This window comes from Malaclemys terrapin, chromosome 3 (genome assembly GCF_027887155.1).
Source record: "Malaclemys terrapin pileata isolate rMalTer1 chromosome 3, rMalTer1.hap1, whole genome shotgun sequence".
Classification (NCBI taxonomy): Eukaryota; Metazoa; Chordata; order Testudines; family Emydidae; genus Malaclemys; species Malaclemys terrapin.
This window is the reverse complement of record NC_071507.1, coordinates 28,503,861-28,521,113: the sequence shown is the minus strand read 5'-3', so window position 1 is coordinate 28,521,113 and position 17,253 is coordinate 28,503,861. Positions and strand designations below refer to the sequence as shown.

Sequence of the window (17,253 nt, the reverse complement as noted above, 5' to 3'; positions counted from 1 at the left end):
GTTCAATCCGCTGCCGGTCTACAGTTCCAGCCACCGGCTCCTGCCAGCCAGGGTCCTGGCTGCTGGCCCCGCTCAACCCACTGCCGGTCTGGGGTCCCGGCCAAGCCCACATAGAGTGGGTACCTATCTTCTCCCTGGTTTTAGTCCATTCTCTTCCTCTCTCTCTGCACTGAGCTGAGGGTGGTAGTGCACTGAGCACAGGGCTGGGGGTGAAGGAGCAGGCTGGGGGTTGGGGTGTTTGAGGAGGGTGCAGGAGTCAGGGCAGAGGACTGGGGGTGTGTGAGGGGGTGCAGGAGTCACGGCATGGAGTGTGCGGGAGCTGGGTATGTGTGGGGGGTACCGGAGTCAGGGCTGGGGTTGTGGGGGGTGAAGGGATCAGGGCAGAGGGCTGGGTGTGTATGAGGGGGGTGCAGGGGTCAGGGCAGGGGCCTGGGAGGTGTGGGAGTTAAGGGCTCAGGGCAAAGGGCTGGGGGTGGGGTTCAGGAGTCAGGGCAGGGGGCTGCGAGTGTGGGCTGGAGTAGTGGGGATGCTCTCAGCCCCCTGCCCTGAGCAGCTCATGGCAGTGGGTTGGAGGAGATATGCCCTGATTCCACCCTCCTTGCCCAAGGCCCCGTCGCCGCCTCTTCTCCAGAGCAGTGAGCACGCTGCAGCTGCAGTTCCGGCTCCGCTTCTCTCACTCCCTCTCCAAGGCCATCAGCTGTTCGGCCGCAGGGAGGGAGAGGAGGAGGGACAGGAACCCAGCACACTGGGGGAAGAGACTGGGGAGGAGGGAGCTTGGCTGCCAGTGGAGGCTGCCCTGCAGCAGCAGCCAACAGGACCAAGCTTCTGCCCCCTGCCTCCTCAGGAGAGAGCAGTGGGTGGGGGCCGGAGAAGAGCAGGTTGGGCCGGGCAGGATTTTTAATGGCACGCTGCTGCCTGCCGGGGCCGGAGGCCGGGACCCCGGCAGGCAGCAGCGTGCCATTGAAAATTGGCTCGCTTGTCATCTTTGGCATGTGTGCCATAGGTTGCCAACCCCTGGTCTACAGTATGGGGCTCAGTTGACCTAAATTACGCAACTCCAGCTATGTGAATAACGTAGATAGAGTCGACATAGCTCAGGTCGACCTTTTGCGGTGTCTACACCGCGCTGGGTCAACAGGAGAAACTCTCCCATTGACTTACCTTATGCGTCTCATTCTGGTGGAGTACCGGAGTTGATGAGAGAGCGATTGGCAGTCAATTTAGACCTTCACTAGACCTGCTATATCGACACCCAGTGGATCGATTGCTACGTGTCGATTCCCCAATAAGTGAAGACAAGCCCATAGTTAGAAAGTTTTCCCTAATATCTAACCTAAATCTCTCTTGCTGTAGATTACACCCATTACTTCTTTTCCTACCTTCAATTGACATGAAGAACAACTGATCACTGTCCTCTTTATAACAGTCCTTAACAAGCTGAAGACTTATCAGGTCCCACCCTCAGTCTTCTTTTCTCTAAAAAAAGAAGAACAGGAGTACTTGTGGCACCTTAGAGACTAACAAATTTATTAGAGCATAAGCTTTCGTGGACTACAGCCCACTTCTTCGGATGCATATAGAATGGAACATATAATGAGGAGATATATATACACACATACAGAGAGCATAAACAGGTGGGAGTTGTCTTACCAACTCTGAGAGGCCAATTAATTAAGAGAAAAAAAAAAAAAAAACTTTTGAAGTGATAATCAAGCTAGCCGAGTACAGACAGTGTGATAAGAAGTGTGAGAGTACTTACAAGGGGAGATAGAGTCAACGTTTGTAATGGCTCAGCCATTCCCAGTCCTTATTCAAACCGGAGTTGATTGTGTCTAGTTTGCATATCAATTCTAGCTCTGCAGTCTCTCTTTGGAGTCACAGACTCCAGAGCTAGAATTGATATGCAAACTAGACACAATCAACTCCGGTTTGAATAAGGACTGGGAATGGCTGAGCCATTACAAACGTTGACTCTATCTCCCCTTGTAAGTACTCTCACACTTCTTATCACACTGTCTGTACTCGGCTAGCTTGATTATCACTTCAAAAGTTTTTTTTTTTCTCTTAATTAATTGGCCTCTCAGAGTTGGTAAGACAACTCCCACCTGTTTATGCTCTCTGTATGTGTGTATATATATCTCCTCATTATATGTTCCATTCTATATGCATCCGAAGAAGTGGGCTGTAGTCCACGAAAGCTTATGCTCTAATAAATTTGTTAGTCTCTAAGGTGCCACAAGTACTCCTGTTCTTCTTTTTGCGGATACAGACTAACACGGCTGTTACTCTGAAACTTTTCTCTAAACTAAACATGCCCAGATTTTTTAATCTGTCCTCATGAATTAGATTTTCTAAGCCTTGTATCATTTTTGTTGCTCTATCACCTGATTATCTCTGTTATGCTACGGCTTTCTCTGAGGAGGTGATGAGTGAGCCTCAAGCACAGGAATCATTTGATGCAGAAAAGGAGTCCCAGATTTCTATTTTCATTTATAAACATCAAACAATCAAGACCAAATCAAAGTAGGACCTGGGTATCCAACATAGTCAAAACATCAGACTTTAGCAGTGGAACACATCAGGATATCTTTCACCAAACCCTACATTTTCAAGGGAGTTAGCAATTTATCATCTCATACTAACCAGAACTATTTTCTCATTGACTAATTCATCACAACTCTCTTCTCCAGTCTTGTTGGTACATTTTGGGGGGACATGGATCAGCATTCATGTCATGATCCCTGTCGGTACCTGGCCCAGGGAAGCTAATGATCCAACCAGTGGAGCAGATTTGGGGAAGAACCTAGTCACATGCCACCTCAGGTATGTTGCGCATACATTAGGAAGAAGGCACAGCTTTTATAAGGTAGTTTCCCAACATGCTCTGCTTTAGTAGCTGGCCACTTAAATCCAGGAGAAACAAATAGGTGTGCCCCTAAGATACTTGTTAGGAATACAAGCAAGCTGCAGTAATTCCTCTTCTGGCTTGGTAAGTATTTGACTTATTTTTCCTTTTGCCTACTTCTTCCTGTCTTTTTAAGAATATTGTTGTTTTTAGGGTAGCTTTAAAAGTCCTCTTCAGCATTCTCTCACAGGTCTCTGGGGCATTACAATTCCCTCTCCAAACTGACTATGAGCTTTGGTCATGCTATAAAGATATGAGGCCCATGATACATTATTACATAGCTGCTAACCTTTTCTGTCCTTCTTTTCTGTTTACTGTGTTTTTAGCTGGACTGTAAATTGTTAGGGAGATATATTCATGTACACTGGACATGTTAACACATGGTCCCAGAATTTCACTGGGTTTGTATCTGAGAAAGAAAGAGGAAATAAGGATTGCCCTACTAGATCAGACCCACGCTTCATCTAGTCCTGTATCCTGTGCCTGACTGTGGATAGTACCAGCTGCTTCAGAGGAACATTAGAACCCCACAGTAGATAGATGTGGAGTCATCTGCCCCCGGGAAAGTCTTGTCTTAATCCCAAATACTAAGAGATTTGCTAAAGACCTGAAGCATGAGGTTTTACCACTAACTCTTTCCACTAATAATGTGATTTTTTTTTTGTTTCTTTAATAATGTTGTGTCTGAAATAAAGTGTGATCCATAATTATATCCTGGGGGGCAGACTCTACCACCCTTACTCATGCTGGGTTGTACCTTACTCCTCAGTTTTAATGAGATTGGACAGGGTGGTAGAACCTATCCCTGAATTGGCAAATACTGGCCATTAACATATCATAGCTTAAATCGCCCACGTTCATTCCACCCTCCGGGTGTAGAGGACATGCTTCCTGATGTCTCCGGGGGTGAGATTGTACTGACATTTCTGAATTGGCTATTGCCAGCCAGTAATCCCAGTTCCTGACCCCAGCAGGAGAATTTTTTTTTTTAAATTAAAAACAATCAAAGTGCCCAGTATGGAGATTTGGGCGGTTTGCTAAATAAAGAGTTTCAGACCCCTTCTCTCCCATCTCCATCCCTAATGGGCTCCTTTCAAACACTGTTATTTGTGGGCTGAATCCTTCCATATTCCTGAGCTGAGGGCTTGTTCTGTGATTGCTCACGTCTGGTCATATCAGTCACATTGCATTACATTAGATGCCATAATTAAAGTAAGCATGGCATGAGTCACCCAACTGGCTATGCTTTCAAAGTGGAAGGCTTTAGAATCAAGCAACTAAAAGGAAAAGATGTAAAAGCAATACAGCTGATTGCTTTAGTGCTTTTGCTTTTACCTATCTTCAGTGTTAAAAACTTATTCACAGGAGAAGGAAGTGTCCTCTAGGTTAGCAAAGGGGCCTCACTATCTGGCTACCTGTGCTCTACTAGCTACTCTGCTATTGATTCATTCTATGACCCTGGGCAAATGTCTCTCAGTTCACCCGTTTATATAGGAATTATTCTAATTGTGTTGGGCAAAGTAACCAATCCACTAATGTTATTAAAATAAAACAATGGATCTGAGATCAGAAAGGGTTGCAGCTACACCATACAAGCTCTTGTATTCACTGACACCATGCAAAGCATATTGTACATAGGTGCCATCTTCAAGAGTTGCCGGGGAGTGCTTGACCCCCACTCTGCCCCAGGCCCTGCCCCCACTCCACCCCTTCCCACAATTGCCCACCCCTGCCCTGCCTCTTCCCATGCCCACCCTGCCCCATTCCACCCCCTCCCCTGAGTGCACTCCACCCTCGCTCCTCCCTCTCCCACCCTGTTCTTCCTGCATGCCACTGAACAGCTGATCTGTGGCAGGCAGGAGGTGCTGGGAGGGAGGGAGAGGAGCTGATCAGCGGGGCCACAGGCAGGCGGGTGGTGCTGGGGATAGGGAGAGGCCTGATCCACTGGGCTGCTGGTGGGCGCTGAGCACCCACTATTTTTTTTCCATGGGTGCATCAGATCCTCCCATAATATAAATATAATAGTAATAATCCTTCCAGTACCTCAAGGCTTGTAGTGTCATTATATGTAGCTAAAATGACCAGAGTATAAAATATATGAGATTGAGATATACACACACTGGTGAGAAGAATTATCATCAGCTAATCATATTGCTCGATCCATCGTGCCCATTTTATATATGAAATTAATGACTCAATTTGCAGTAAATGCCTCAGCAATGAGAAACTTATTTTGTTCTTCTACTTGTGTCACATATGTGTCTCAAAGCACTAACTGTGCAAAACTGGATTCCCTGTGGTTCACAAGATGGTGAGCCCCTATGGTTTTATTAATGTCATTGTTCCAATTTCTTTGCTGTAGCCACTTATTTTGATCATTGTGCTAATGCTGCGGCATAAATGCTGGTAATAGTAAAATTATCATGTTAATTTCCTTTAGCAAAAAGACTGGAGTCTCTCCCTAATTTGGGCTTTTCACCCCTGTTTTCTCAGTATAATAAATAAAAATTATGACAATTTGTTTTGACAAATAATTAGTTTTTAATTGTAAAAGAAAGATGAATCACTGCCACCGCTTTTATTTATTTTATTTATTCAGTTGTGGTTGCTGTTTTTAATGGCAGCTTTTATTTTTAACCTTGTGCATTTATTTGCATTCATGTTCTTTCAAATAGTAAATTGATTCAAGGATTTTCACCAATATAATCATTCCATCTACTTTTGCACTGGCTCCAACACTTCTTTTCAGTTTTCCTAATGTAAGACTAAACAAAGTTTTGCTAACGTTGGACCAGATCCGTAGCTGGTGTAACTTAACAATGTCATATTATAGTCAATAGAGCTATGCTGATTTATGCCAGCTAAAGATCTGTTCTAGTCTATCATTCAAATCATATGCTGTGTGCAATATTAGGTATGATTATCCTCTCATTTGTAATAATTTTGCCCAATTGTAACTCTGGTGACTTCAGTGGAGTTATTCAGAATACACACTGGGATTAGTAAAAGAAGAATCTTGATGTAAAAGGCCACATTAGTCTTTTCTTTTCATAAGATGAATTAAGATGTTATTTTCTGAATCTAAATGTATTTAACGTGTAGTATACTATAGATCTTAATTTTTAGTTTGGCAGTAAACCTATTTTCATAAAGCGGTTTATATGTTTTATGCTTCATTTTAAGCATCTTTCTGATTTCAGCTGGAACTATTTAAAACTTATTCTTCCCATAGCATGGAGCTATCTACCCATTTATAATGAGAATGCACCATTTAAAAAAGAGGCCACTTTCAGCAAAATAGGGTGTCCTGCAATGTGAAATTTGTGTTTCCAAAATGCGCTGGATAAAAAGAAGAATGTAAACAGGCAATAACATGTTTGAAATCTACCAGTAACCCATAGAGTAACAGCAGTCACAACCAGAGCTCTTTAAAAACACTCTTTTAAAATAATGCTTCAGACTCTTTTTTTTGGAGGGAAAGATGTCCATCCCACAGTTTCATCCTCTAGTTTTATCCTCTGCCTTGTGACCAATAATAAATATGCTCAGCTATATTTAGGCATTAGGCTTTGACATTACATCCTTCAAATGTGTTTTAGTTGATTATGAGGTTCTATGGTTTCCTCCAAATACATTCTACGGTTACAGGTGGCCCATATGGTTATAAGGCCTATGGATGACTCAATTACAGTTGAAGGTTAAAACTGGATAAAAATTAAATGATAAACATAGTCAGACCTTGCATAGGTATATAATAATATTCATGGCCATGAAACTATACCATCAGACAATGGATGTTAATGTGATATTTGGATCAAAGCCATAAGCCATGATCCAAATCATGGATAATTACATGCCGTAAAAATTACATGTTTATAGTCTGAACCTTGAGAACAGCAGCTGGCAAGTCTCACAAAACTCTATGGTTTCTATTGGAAAGATAATTTAGGCAAATGGAATGGGGGGTTACAAATTCTCCATATACAACAGGTATATTATGTATATAATCTATTTATAATTCTTAACACTTTTATATTATGTGGGTTTACATTTTTAAAACATACTACAAATATATTTATACCACTGCATACTTTGTTATATGCTATTGTGTGTGTCACGGGGCGGGACTCACATCTGCGGCGCCTCCTGCTGGTCGTCCAGGGAATTGGTGTTTCCATCATCTGGAGCGCCCTCTGCAGGCTGGTGTCCCGTTTGCTGCTGGGCCCAAGTCCCTCCTGGACCTGGGTGCACCTTTCAGGGTGGAGTGCTGCCCCCTGGTAGTACCCCCACAGATCTGGGTCTCCCCTCTCCGGGGAACCCCTTTATCCCCACCTTGTCTCAGACTATGGCTACTGCCAATATCAATCTAGCCCCCATTCACTGGGGCAGACTGCAGTGTAAATGCCACTCATCACCAGCAAGGGGGTTTGGACCTGCTGCCTCTGCCTACCCTTGGGCTGCCCCTCTGCAACCCCAGTACCCTTTCCGGCCTTTAACAAGGCCTGCAGCCTGGGGAGTTTCCAGGCTGGAGCTCCCCCAGCTCTTCTAGCCTTCCCCCAGCCCTGCTCCACTTTAGGTACTCTTTCTTAGCTCCCAGACAGCCAGGCCCTTCTCCCTCAAGAACTAGAGGGAGAGTCCTGCTCTGGCTTCTGGCCCCAGCCCTCTATAAGAGCCATCTTGGCCCTCATTAAGCCAGCTGCGGCCTGACTGGGGTGTAGCCCCCAACTGAGGCTGCTTCCCCCAATCAGCCCCGCTTTTTCTTCCCTGCCACAGCCCTCTCCCCAGGCTGTTTTAAGCCTTTTAAGGCAGGAGTGAGTGACCACCCCGCTACAGTGTGCATAGTAACACTTGATTTTCAAGTTGTCCTGGAAGACTGCAGGGCAAGGGAAGAGATTACTATCTTAACATGACATTGTAAAGTTATTTACGTTATTAATATCACATCAATAGAAAGTGTTCACAAAAATAGAATATCAGCAAATAAATGAGCCATCAGATTTGTATCATTCTAACTAATTTCTTGGAGAAAATATTTGGGGATTAAGCACTTTGTCCATCAGGATCTGTGTATTTATTTTGACACAATGACCATTCAGGTGGCTCTTTGTTGCAGATACATCTGATTTGTCTTGGTCTTCAGAAACCCCCATCATACCAAATAGCGTTGAATACCATGATTATTTTGCATTGTGATTGTAAATTATGATCCAGATTCTTGTTCATGGGATGAGGAGAGCTCTTGTGGGGAAAAAGATAGGATATGATCAAAGACTGTATTATGACCAATGTAAGTTACATCACTTAATGCACTACTGGAAAGTGCTTAGTCACTACTGTGGTGAGAGTGGGTTAAGAACCCGAATAGAATAGAATAATGCATATGTACAATGGGGAAAACTTAACGTTGAATGAGCAACCTAAATTCTGGCATTTACTAAATCTTGAATGCTTGGCTCTGTAACCTGAATTATGATGATGTTGTTGTTTGTGTCTGTGCATTAATAGAATATATACATTCTATATGGAATAAACAAAAATATCAGATTTACTCATATATTTGTATAAATTACCCAAGGTCTTTATGATGTCATATGTAGCAGACATGATAGTTAGAAATACCATGACTAATCAATGTTCCCTTTGCTCCCCTCATCCCCCCCAATACTCCCTCCCCCCATCGCCTTGTATACTTGTAGTTAAGCATTATGCTAAGTTTGCACCTGTAGCTGGCATGCCTGTAGGCCTGGGGCTTAACTCACCCCCATACTAAACTAGCCTTGATTAGCCTTGGGGGAAACTCAGGGATTTCACCACTACAATTAAGAAAAAAAATGCTCTGCTGCTGCTAAGGCACCCCCACCTCAGGAATGCCCCTAACAAGAGTTATAACACCAAGGATTGTAAAGTAGATACACCCCGGGAAGTTTAGGGAGGAGACAGAAAGACCCCAAAATGGTAAGACAGATAAGATAAGCTCTGACCAGAGAATTTATGCTGACAATCTGCACACACAAAGAAGGTCATAAATAAGTGACAGTTCGGGCATGAAAGATAAAATGTATAAAGATTTGAGCAGGGAGGAGGAAACAGGTGCCAGTGCACGACTGGTTACATTTTGGTACCTATGGGTATCGAATAATGTGATAGGTTTAGTGAAGTTAAAGGAGGTAGCTAGTTTTGCCTATATAATGTGAATAAAAAGCAATGCTCTTTGTGCACCATCTCTGGACTGCTGTTCAACATCAAGCTGCCAGAACTCTGACCCCTTTGCATGACCTTGAAGTGCAGAGGTATCGCTGACACCCCAAGACAAGAGGATCCAGACTGGCCATAGGGTGAAGTTTGTCTATACGTTGGGAGTGATGAGCATAAGCGATTTGTTTGGGATATGTATTCTCTCTGTATTGCTAATAAATAGACATTTAGAGCACAGCTGTGTAAGGCTCTTTCACTGGCGAAAGGTTCTGCAGACTCGTATGGCCCTGAGCCCGATGGGTGAGGGCAGGTACTTAAATTGACCAGGTTTTCCTGAGCCCCAGGGGTATGGGTAGGTGCTATATACCCTAAGCCCTCGGTAGGGAAAGGGTGGGAGTACCTAAATTAACTGGGTCAGACCTTGAGCCCTCGGTAGGGTATAGGTGAGGTGCCCTAGATTTTTGTAGGTAACACACCTCTCTCTCTATGCCACTGTTCTTCTTCTATGTTGACCTTTGTGGTTTGCTCTCCTGTTTCTTATACATTGTTAACTGCTGTTTGGATGCTATTATGACACATTCAGCCTTTGGTATAATAATTTATTATGAAGGTTGGCTACGTTATATGACGTATAAAATATTAAAAACAAATGTTCCTGCTTTGCTGAGAACTTTCTGCATCCAGAGCCACCATGAGACAGAACTGGCAAACTTTAAGCATGAGAAGATAACATTTGTAGAAGACATAGTTCTTTCGGTCTTTATTTTTTACTTCTGGATACAAATGATACACAGTGGTGAAGAGTGCAGTAAATGGTTAATTTTCACTCATTTTGGATAACTTAAACCAGTTCACAAGAAAACAGTTTGGTGTTCTTTATCTTAATCTCTGCAAGCAATGATGGGCTCAAATGATTTACAAACTCTGGGCTCTTTTCTTTATATCACCAGCAGGTAAAAAACTACTGGTAGCTATTGCCCTTCCAAATTTTGCAGCTTCTACTTTTAGTTTATGTGGCTTTGTACCGAAATTTATCAAGAAAATATTTTTATGACCACTGCTGTAGTGTAATTCCACTGAAGTCAATGGAGTTGTGCCCAGGTATGTTAGCTATGAATTTGGCCCACAGTATTTAAACATATGCCTGTGACGTTGTGCAGTCTATATGGTTTTATAAAAATTTAAGTGAATATAATGTAACTGGGATATGCTTCGTGCAAAAGGTCTCTTGTAAGGTATCATTACAAAGCTCATAATCTACTGAGTGTGATCATCCTATTTGTAGAAATGTACCACTCTTGTATCTAAAACTAGAAATATAAAACATAACTCTGAGGGCCTATTGTAATTATGTAAAGTGTGGGCCATTAAGGACGGTTTGGAATCTTGATGACTCCCATTGTCTGCAGATGGCTGTATTTACCTGTGAGTCTTCCTGTATATGTGTGTGCTGGCAAGTGAGTAATAAAGTCTTGCAGTGACATGTGATCATGTCACCTGAACTAGAATCCATCTTTAACCTGGTGCTTTTCCAGTGAGGGGGGTGGTGGAAACCCAGAGGGACAAAGGGTTCCTGCCTTATGCAAAAGATATATAAAGGGGTGGAAGAGAACAAGGTGAGGGAGGAGCCATCATGAAGTATCCCCTAGCTATCACCTGAGCTGCAACAAGAGCTGTACCAGGGAAAAGAATTGTGCCCAGGCCTGGAAAGTGTCCAGTCTGAGAAAAACTTACTGAAGCATCTCTGAGGGTGAGATTATCTGCATTTAGTTTGATTAGACATAGATTTGCGCATTTTATTTTATTTTTCTTGGTGACTTACTTTGTTCTGTCTGTTACTACTTGGAACCACTTAAATCCTACTATCTGTATTTAATAAAATCACTTTTTATTTAGTAATTTACTCAGAGTATGTATTAATACCTGGGGGAGCAAACAGTTGTGCATATCTCTCTATCAGTGTTATAGAGGGCGAACAATTTATGAGTTTGCCCTGCATAAGCTTTATGCAGGGTAAAACGGATTTATCTGGGTTTAGACCCCATTGGGAGTTGGGCATCTGAGTGCTATAGACAAGCACACTACTGTGAGCTGTTTTCAGGTAAACTTGCAGCTTTGGGACAAGTGATTCAGACCCTGGGTCTGTGTCTGAAGCCAGATGGGAGTGTCTGGCTCAGCAAGACAGGGTGCTGGAGTCCTTAGCTGGCAGGGAAAACAGAAGCAGGGGTAGTCTTTACACATCGGGTGGCAGCTCCCAAGGGGGTTTCTGTGATCCAACCCGTCACAATGCCTTTTGCAAATTTGAAGCAAGCCATGATCTATATACAAAGAGCTGCCAGACCACAGCTGCCTTTGTAGAGCATTAAAGATGCAGGTACTGTGTTTTTTTTTTAACAGCTACAGTGATGAAAGTAAGTAGATAGTTTGTTATTTGTATGCAGAGCATAAAATGTAATAGTTCCTCCATATTTTTCTGCCAATAAATACTCTTTTCACTCTGACTTGAAAGAACCAGCCAATTGAAGGTTTTTTTTTTCTAGACCTCTCTGCACACTGTTTTCATCTACACCAATTTTATGCCAGTGCGACCACAGTGGCTTCAGGGCTGCCCAGAGAGGGGGGCAAGTGGGGCAATTTGCCCCAGCCCCCACAGGGGCCCCCACGAGAATATAGTATTCTATAGTATTGCAACTTTTTTAATGGAAGGGGCCCCTGAAATTGCTTTGCCCCAGGCCCCCTGAATCCTCTGGGTGGCCCTGAGTGGCTTAGGTGGAGTTACTCCTGATTTACACCATTGTGAGTGAGATCAGAATCAGGTCCATCAACTTCAGCTTGCACATATTGATTTTAGGTATTCCTGGCTGCTTACAAACAACTCAGGCAAAATTAACTTGAGAATGGTATTTGAAAATGTGGAATTACTTTCCCTTTATGTGCCTTTTATTAAGCATTGTTTCCAGGAGATCAATTATGTTGCACTTTTTTGCTGGTGATGTCTATGACTAACAATAAGCAGGAAAGCTCTGGCTGCAGCCTCATTTACAGCAAAATGTTATGTCCCCAATTCTAATACTGATTCAAAAAACACTTGCCTCTCTAGAAGTGAGTCAGCATAATTTGAACAAGCTGTCAGACTTACAAGTTAGGAAGCAATTTTTCTTTGCCTGCTTCATTTTTGTAAGGTAATGCAAGCAGCAAATGCCACTAGCACTGTAACCCTAAAGTGTGCTAGGCTACTAGACTCCTGGTTTCAGTATACTTCTTATGCTTGACTTGTCCCTGACATGTCACAAATGAGAGTAAGAATCATGATTTTTGTGAGGAAAACAAGGCCACAAATTCTTTAAACAAGAAACAATAAAATAATACAGGCAAATAGCCCTTGCCATGCTGAACTAAAGCAAACAAAACTGTCTCAAACACAAGGGGCCTGATTCTCTGCTGTTACACCTGTGTAATGCCATTGAAGTCAATGTACCTTATTTTCCAGGAGGCTGGAGGTAAATCTACATCACCTGTGACAGCCTCCCAGCCGAGCTCCACAGACTTGGACTGGCAGGGCAAGCACTCGAAAAATAATGGTCTAGACAGTGCTTTGAAATTGTGGGTCAGGCTGCAGCTTGGGCTCTTCAGCCTAGGGAGTGGGGTAGGCTTCAGAGCCCAAGCCACAACTGTCTAAACTGCTATTTTTAACACGGTAATGTAAGCCTGCGTCATTCGACCCAGGCTGGGAGGCTTGCGACTGCAGACTGTGTAGATGTAGCCTAAAGCCTCTTTACACCACTGTGGCAGTATAAAGATGCCTTTAAATTAGAGTTGGGTGAAATTTTGTAACTGAATTTTTTTGTCAAAAATTGGAGATAGGGGTCAACTGAAACATTTTGCAAATTCATGTAGAATTTGCTGAATTATTTTTTAAGAAAAAATCAGCCAACCAAAAAAAAAAACAAAACCCCACAACCCTCCGAAATTGAAATATTTTGTTTTCAGATTTCCTAAATGAAACATTTTGATTTTTCAATTTGAAATTATTTTCTGTTTTGAAATTTTCTTCCATTTCAGCTATTAAAAAAGTTTCCAAAAGCTTGAAAAGAAATGTGTAGCTAGACCTGAAATGAATGTGTTTTTACTTTTCAGTTCACCAAAAACATTGACAAAATTCTTTTTACATTGACTCAGAATGATTTTTTATTATTATTTTTCAGAACTGAGACCAAAACAAAACAAAAAATCAGTTATTTGCATAGTTGTACTTTATTTTCCATTGCCAGTGGCTTCACTGAGAATCAGGCTCAGTGAGTTGCACCAGCATAACATAGGGGTTGCACAGTGATGAATCAGGCCCATATCCAGACTCCAAGAACAATGATTCTGCGGTGCTCTTGGTAAAGCCCATTTCCATTCTTAAATAGCACCAATCCACAGCTACCTGTATGGATGAAAGACCTTTATCCCCTGAGTGCTACTTGTTGTTTGACCTCCCAACAACCCAGGCAGTTGGATATGTCACTCCTACTATTACTGATATTCCCCTCTAGATTGGCATAAGATGTCCTCTTACTCCTTTGAGTGGATTGCTTATATTGTGGGTAACAATGTAAAGGCAGACAGGTCTCCTAAAGGTGATTACTCTCCCTCTTGCACAGGTGAGCAGGCAGGGACAGGGTTTGGTCAGAGCCTTGGCTGAGCCAACATGCAAGGGTGGAACAATTTGTTACTGCTATAAACATAAGAACATAGGATCGGCCATTCTGGGTCAGACCAAAGGTGCATCTAGCCCAGTATCTTGTCTTCTGACAGTGCCCAATGATAAGTACCTAGAGGGAATGAACAGAACAGGTAATCATCAAGTGATCTATTCCCTGTCACCCGTTCCCAGCTTCTGGCTTACAGAGGCTAGGGACACCATCCCTGCTAATCCTTGCTAATAGCCATTGTTGGATTTATCCTCCATGAAATTATCTACGTTCTTTTTTTAACCCCGTTATGGTCATGGCCTTCACAACATCCTCTGGCAAAGAGTTACAATATATTTTTTGAGATGGGGCAACCAGATCTGCACACAGTATTCAAGATGTGGGTGTTACATGGATTTATATGGCGGCAATATGATATTTTCTCTTATTATCTATCCCTTTCCTAAACGATTCCCAACATTCTGTTAACTTTTTTGACTGCTGCTGCACATTGAGTGGATATTTTCAGAGAACTATCTACAAGGAATCCAGATCTCTTTCTTGAGTGGTAACAGCTAATTTAGACCCCCTCATTGTATATGTATAGTTGGGATTATGTTTTCCATTGTACATTACTTTGCATTTATCAACATCGAAATTCATCTGCCATTTTGTTGTCCAGTCACCCAGTTTTGTGAGGTCCCTTTGTAGCTCTTTGCAGTCTGCTTTGGACTTAACTATCTTGAGTAGTTTTGTATTATCTGCAATTTTTTCCTCCTCATTGTTTACCCCTTTTTCTAGATCATATAGGAATATGTTGAATAGGACTTGTCTGAGTACACCACTATTTACCTCTCTCCAGTCTGAAAACAGACCATTTATTCCTACCCTTTATTTCCTATCTTTTCACCAGTTACTGATCCATGAAAGGACCTTCCCTCTTATCCCATGACAGCTTACTTTGCTTAAAAGCCTTTGGTGAGGGACATTGTCAAAGACGTTCTGAAAATCGAAGTACACAGTATCCACTTGATCCCCCTTGTTCACATGCCTATTGACCCCATCAAAGAATTCTAGTAGATTGGTGAGGCATGATTTCCCTTTACAAAAACCATGTTGACTCTTCCCCAACAAATCATGTTCATCTATGTGTCTGATAATTCTGTTCTTTACTATAGTTTCAACCAATTTTCCTGGCACTGAAGTCAGGCTTACTGGCCTGTAATTGCTGAGATCAGCTCTGGAGCCCTTTTAAAAAATTGAAGTCACATTAGCTATCCTCCAGTCATTTGGTACAGAAACTGATTTAAATGATAGGTTGGCAAACCACAGTTAGTATTTCTGCAATTTCACATTTGAGTTCCTTCAGAACTCTTGGGTGAATACCATCTGGTCCTGATGACTTATTACCATTCAATTTATCAATTTGTTCCAAAACCTCCTCCAATGATACCACAATCTGGGAAAGTTCTTCAGATTTGTCAGCTAAAAAGAATGGCTCAGGTTTGGGAATCTCCCTCACATCCTCAGCCATGAAGACCATTAAGTTTCACAATGGCCTTATCGTCCTTGAGTGCTCCTTTAGCATCTCAATTGTCGAGTGGTCCCACTGGTTTGTTTAGCAGGCTTACTGCTTCTGATGTATTTAATTTATTTTTTTTGCTGTTACTTTTTGAACCTTTGGCCAGCTGTTCTTCAAATTATTTTTTGGCCTTCCTAATTATATTTTAACACATCACTTGCCAGAGTTTATGCTCCTTTCTATTTTCCTCACTAGGGGTAACTTCCACTTTTTAAAGGATGCCTTTTTGCTTCTCACTGCTTCTTTTATTTTGTTTAGCCATGGTGGCACTTTTTTGGTTATCTTACTATGCTTTTTAATTTGGGATGTATATTTAAGTTGAGACTCTATTATGTTGTCTTTAAAAAGTTTCCATGCAGCTTGCAGGGATTTCACTTTTGGCACTGTTTATTATTTCTTGAAATATTTAATTTCTTTTTAAGTAACTTCCTCATTTTTGTGCAGTTCCCCTTTTGGACATTAAATATTACCATGGTGGGCAGCTTTGGTGTTTTCCCCACCACAGGGATGTCAAATGTAATGATATTATGGTCACTATTACCAAGCGATCCAGCTAGGAGCAGATTACTTCCCCAGGAGCAAAGGGGAAAGAGGACAAATTGTGACTCTAGAATTCTAGTCCTGGGGAAGCATAGCTGCACATGCTGCCCCTGCCACAAAGCAGATAGTCATGTCCTAATGTATCCGACAGAGGTTGATGATGTTCCTGCCCAGAAGAGCATTAAACTAGTCAGTCTCAAATGCCTCCCTCCCCAGCCTTGTGTTGTTGCATTTGGACAGATTGTGATGATCAGTCACCTCCCTGTCTACCCACTCTTTTTCTGGTGTGTCAGGTCTAATTACGATCACTCAAGTTTGACCCAGCCATTCATGCTTCCCCAGCACTGCAGCTAGGAGGCGGTGACTGGCCAGGGTGCATGAGGTAACTGCCTCCTGTTGCTGCTACAGCAGGCAAGTTTCCTTCCCCTGAGGAGCGAGAATAGCAAGATACTGTATTTAAACAATGTATCATTTGTCTTTTTTTAAAATTCCTTTGGAATTTAGGGAAAAACATGGTAAGGTCTGATTAAAACACTACATTTCTAAGCTGAATGGCACAAATACTGTTAAATAAAACAGGAGCACATCTATCTAAAACACTTAGCAATCGTATTTAAAAAGAATGTAGCCCTTAGGCAACTCATCTCATATACACATATTTCTGAAGCATGAGAGAAGTAAAGTATTTACCATCTCTCCTGTCAGGCGGGTGCAAGTGAGCTGAAGATCCAAACAAAAGTCTGATGTTAGACTCTGGAGAGTTCATATATTTAGGTTCATTGCATTAGAGAACCTTGAGAGCAGGAAATAGCATCCAGAAATGTGGACCTCTCTAAAAGATAGACTTTCCCATTAATGTCAAACAAATGATTTCCGGCTTTATAATAAAACCCTCTGCATAACTCTTCCAGTCTTTAGTCATCCCCTAAAGATTCCACCTGCACAGGAGGAAAGGAAAAAGGAAAAAGAAAAGAGGGAGGAAATGAATCAGGTGGCTTTGTAGGTTAGGGGATTGACAATGAGTCTACCCTGTCCTAGAAAAAAATGGTTTAAGCCACATCATATTTATTTCAGCAGTGAGGATAAGCGATGGTATGTTGTATTACATTTCTAAACTTCATATTGCATTCTCTCCCTCTGCTGGCAGCTAGATACATCAAAGTCTTAAGTAATAGAAAACAACAAAACTGTTCGAAGACTTTAAAGCATTTAGGACTCTGGGACCTAGATGGTATGTGCTGAAAAATTAGGTCATGCCACATTTTAGCCCAATTAGCCCTGCAGACAGATACCAGGCATCACGTGTTCAGATTAGGCTGATGTATAATACAGTAAGGGAGGATTTTAAACAAGAT

The 17,253-nt window shown here is 42.2% G+C and overlaps 1 long non-coding RNA gene across 2 annotated transcripts in view; it reads right to left on the bottom strand.

The window, feature by feature from the left end:
• Nucleotides 1-13,342: 13,342 nt before the first annotated feature.
• The window catches only part of LOC128833588 (uncharacterized), a 111,495-nt gene continuing 107,584 nt past the window's right edge, over nucleotides 13,343-17,253 (bottom strand). For both annotated transcript variants that reach the window (XR_008444285.1, XR_008444286.1), the window contains exon 9: nucleotides 13,343-13,917. This is a non-coding gene — a long non-coding RNA (uncharacterized LOC128833588). The remainder of the gene's footprint in view (nucleotides 13,918-17,253) is intronic.